The sequence below is a fragment of the Triplophysa rosa genome, linkage group LG4 (assembly GCF_024868665.1).
Source record: "Triplophysa rosa linkage group LG4, Trosa_1v2, whole genome shotgun sequence".
NCBI lineage: Eukaryota > Metazoa > Chordata > Actinopteri > Cypriniformes > Nemacheilidae > Triplophysa > Triplophysa rosa.
Genome location: NC_079893.1, coordinates 18437581 through 18442795, shown reverse-complemented (window position 1 = coordinate 18442795; position 5215 = coordinate 18437581).

Genomic DNA, 5215 nt, shown 5'->3' with positions numbered 1-5215 from the left:
CCCCGCGGACCTGGACCCCAATACACATAGCAAATCCCTTTCATTTTGAACGCCGTGTAACACCAAGTTTAAGATGGACACATTGTTTCCCGTTACAAGAAGAAGAATATAGACCTAGACAACAAAGACACTGTATAGAACGAGTAGCCTTGCATCCAGTACAAGGCTATAGAAAGCGATATCTTGAACGACTTGAGGGATGAACACCAGTACAACTTTTGAGCTCGGACACAGCAATTCTTGCAATAGGATATTCATCTTCAACACTCCATGTTTATGAAGAACGTTATGTCCTGTTAACGGTGTACTGTTTGTTTATTTTTTTTATTTTTTCTCTCGACCAGGCTATCGACCAGTAATAGATAGAAAAGATAGACTTTTTGATTATCACTCGCCATTCTTTGCCTATTACAATATGGGAATATGAATGTGGACATTACCCTCTGAATTAAGTTGATAAAGTATTTTTGAATTGAAACTTTTACTGTCATAACTTGTCATCATGGAGGGCAGAAGACATACATGCCATCCTATGAGACTTCGAAGGTTGTGTGGAGAGCGAGACATAGCATCTTTGTTGATAATTTTGACATGTGTGATCATAATACCAATCATTATGAGAAAGATTACTGAAGAAGAACTTCCAGATACCCATTTCAAGGACAACATAACTCTACGCAAAGACATGGATATGGATTTGAACGATACAGACTGTTTGAATACTACCTTTGAGCAGGCTGACCCAGGAGTAAATGCTACTGCATCTGAACATTTGTTCCCAGGTCAGTTGGTTCCAGAGTCTGCGGTAAAACACCGAAATAAACGACAGAGTGACAACTATACAACAGAGGACTCATGGATGGATCTCCCTAATCCCCCTCATCCCTATGCTACTAACATGTGGTGGAGATTTACTAATCATACAGTTAAAAAGTATGCTTCCAGAAACTGTTATGTTTGTGCTCAATTTCCTCATAGTGCTGTAGGAGGAGACTGGTGGCCACACCAGGACCTGAATACTACATTTGAGATAGCTATGATTGCAGTAGCAGCTGTCGTATTACAAAAGACCAAGGGAGTTATGATGTATCAAAAAATGGATAGGGACTGTAAGTACATATACCTAGTGATTCATCTTTTTATGAGCGACTACAGGAGTTTCATGGAGTTTTCCAAGAATTTAGGAGAACATTTTCTTGTGGACATTACAGAGAAAATGGTTTCAGATATTACAAGCAACAAAGATACAACGATGAGGGCAAGTTGTATGTCATGTCTTCGCGGCTAAGATCAGTGCGATCTAAGCTGGCATTGTTACAATACCATGATGCAACACATTGTGGCTTACCAATTATATTGATGATGTTCAGAGAACAGGACGGACTTGACGCGATAATGTTTTATTATGGTTCGATGTGTGCATGTTTTGCATCACAAAGGTAAGGGTTGTTGTTGAAGGGGGACACTGAATTGGCTGTGTGGGTTGTTCTGTTAATATCAGTGAGTGATGGTTGGTGCGTTTTATGCGTTGAGGTTGTGTGGAGTTTGGGTGTGTGGAGAGTCTTGGGGGGTTTTTTGACAGTGGTCGTGTTGTCTGGTTGGTGTATTGATGCTTACGAGGGGTGGACGGACTGTTGTGCTTGTAGTCAACTTCATGAGAGAAAGCCCAGTGCCAAAGAATCATCACATATGGACTATTGCTGAGAAGCTTGTGGCTGCTTTCCTTCCAGCACTGGGAATGGAATCACTGATGGAAGAAGTGGAAATCACCAGATATGAGCTGTCTTCATTTATCAACACGACGAAAATCATGATGGAGGGAATCAGAGAGGAACTGCGAGGACTACGACTTACTGCTCTCCAGAACCGGATGGTTTTGGATCAACTCACTGCAGCGCAAGGAGGTGTTTGTGTTATGGTAGGAGAGACTTGTTGTACCCACATACCAGACAATGACGCGGATGGACATCTTATCGAACAAGGAATAGAGAATATTACATTGTTGTCTACAATGATCACAAAGAATGAAGTGAACACAGACTCTTCCATTTGGAACTGGTTTAACAGCATATTCCCTAATCTGCATAACATATTGATGTTTGCTGCATGTATTCTATCGCCAATTCTGATATTGCTGTGTTTTTGGCCTGGCATAATGCATGCATGTAAGAGAGTCATTCCATCTAGTCCTCATCAGCAGATGTTGGTCTATTCAGTCAGTGATGATCAACTCTTTGCAATTGATCAACTCCTTGCAGTTGAGTAAAAAAGGTTACTAAAGTAATTGGTTAAAAGCAGGTGTTATCCGTGTTACGAGATGACCAAGATGGGTCAGTTGGATTTTTATCTTTTAATAGCTTGCATACTTCCAATAAGTATTATCCTGGATATTGATTCATTTTGCTCACGCAGATATATTTTCTTTGTAGTAGATATTCCTCTTAAATTAGTAGACTTAATCATGTGTGGGACTCTTATGGAGCCCCAAAGGGGGGAATATATTGTGCATACTTCTGATCATTTTTGATAATTCTGATCATTTTGTTGATGTTGTATTTGCACTTTGCACTTTTGGGCTCTGTTGTACATCCCACTTATAAGAAGTATTCATAGGAATGATATACCATAGATGTGTTAATAATCAGACCAATGATTGAGTGTTACAACTGAATATATGAAGATGATTTAATGATTTAATGATATAATCAGCATACTTAAGCAATGATTGAGTGTTGTTTGAACTATAAGTATATTTTTAATCATTTTAACCAAGTATAGAACAGATTTCAGCAATATAAAATTCAGTGATGTCTTTGAGATCTGTTTAAGGCCTGACCTAGATAAAGTTCAGAAGGTCGAACATGTTGTTCACTTTGTGGCCTGAAAACTGGTACCAACAGGAAAACTTATTTTTAAAAACCAAGTGAAGGCTGACATTCCACCATTAGATACAAACCTTGTTGCCTAGAAAATAATAGTGGCAGACGAGAATGATTGGATAATAAAAAATAAACGATAAAGCGAATTTACCTGATTGGTTTAGGAAAGCACCTCCTTTCCTAAGTTTCACTATAACTGTAGGCTGGAAAACACTTGGTTTTCAGATGACTTGGGACATCTCACTTTGTTTGGCCTGATCAAATAAAGTTAACTCCTTGACCCCTGAACCTTCTTTGTCTGAGAGATTTTTTGGACTTCAAGATCAACATTTACCACAGCAGAGCAGTGCAGTGTTGGCTTGCTCACCGGGAGACTGCATTTATTTACTTATTTATTTATTCATTTATTTATTAGATATTATTTATTATAATGATCTTGCTTGGTCTATAAACACCATGCACTGTGCTGTGTTTTACCTTTCTGTGTTTTTCTTATTTGCTCCTGTAAAGCTGCTTTGGAACGATGCACATTGTGAAAAGCGCTATATAAATAAAATTGAATTGAATTGAATTATACCATGCTCTAGTTGCCCAGTTTTGCATGCGAGGAGAAACGCGCTGTTTTGGTATGTGTCTCTATAAGTGCAAATGAGCTGCTTGTCTCCGCCCCCTTATCAGCAGAAACCGCAGCCAGGGCTGTGAGCCTGTGCTTCCAACGACAAAATAAGAAATAAGGGTCACATAAAGTGAATGAGAAACAAGGTCTTGTCTTTAAATGCCAAACACATTGTTTTCTATAAGCGAACAGACTCCTAACAAAGGCGTCACGTTTTCTATACGCGAAAACACACATGACAAACCGATCGCGTATTTACAAACCATACACACTGCTTTCTACAAGTGAAAGTAGCCTACCCAAGAAAGAAGGGTCACAAAGCGAATGAGAAACTACTGTGTCTCGTCTTTGAACACCAAACACATTGTTTTCTATAAGCACACCTGTTTCCCCCGGGGCCATTCGCGAAGGCGCTCCGGTCCCTGTTTGTCTGGTAACGACCGCTGTCAGGAGTGAGACCCGCGATCGCGTCACGAGGTTTCACAGGTGAAATAACAAAACGGGAGGGTGGCGGAACTCATGTTACCATGACAAACCTGTCGCGTATTTACAAACCATACACACTGCTTTCTATAAGTGAAGGTACTCAAGACAAACGTATTGCGTATTCTCTAAGTGAAAGTAACATTACACAGGTCAATCCCGTCGCGTGTTTACAAGCCATACACATTGCTTTCTATGAGTAAATGGACAAATGTGTCACAGTGACATTTTATCTCCTTTAAGTTGCCACAGGTCCCTGAGGTCTTACTTAAAAAATACCGGTACTTACAGCAAGTCGTGTACGACAAACACACGTACACCCGGAGCAGTGGGCAGCTATCACTACAGCGCCCGGGGAGCAAGTAGGGGTAAGGTGCCTTGCCCAGGGGCACCTCAGTTGTTACCCGCCGGCCCTGGGAATCGAACCGGCAACCTTCTGGTCAAGAGTCCGACTCTCTAACCATTAAGCCCCAGTCATAGTACCCAGTTATAGCTGACGTGAAATGTCCCTTTTAAATCGCATGCACACGAATTGGAGCACAAAGACAAAAATTACTTAAGTGGTTTTTAAGATTATTACATGTCTGTAGACGATAGAACTAGTAGCTACATTGCTAGAACATCTCGTAGAGAATTCTCTGCCTTATCAGGCAGTGAGCTCGCCTGTTTCATCAAGAACACATTCATTATTTTGATTGTTGTCTTTTTTGTCACAATATCTTAACACAGTCGTTCAGAAACTGTCGTTTTGTGAGACCACTCTTCAGTAATCAAGTTACACTGCCTATGTACAACACAAACGCGATCCTGTGCTACTTTCGTGCTTGAGGTAGTGGGGAGAGATTATGCACAAATATACATAAACATTGCCAAAGTGGAGATCTGCCCTTACGAAAATTAACCTTGGTTTCTAATTCATCCGGATACTGCAGTTTGGGCTGTGACAGACCCACTGTAACTCGATTCCTGAAGTTACGGAAACGTTGCTCCACAAAAACAGTTTCTGAATGATTATGTTAAGATATTGACTACGACAACAAATACTGAATGTGTTTATGATGAAAACGTGTATGTGCAAGCGATTTAACACGTTTATCATCTCTGCAGTCGTACGTGTTTTCAACACCTCAAAACAACACACGTAACAAGCGATACTGGCTCCGCCTTCACGCAATGACGCTGTATCGGGGAGGGGGCATGCCAGCTCGAAATGCATTTTCAAGTCCACATTGAATTT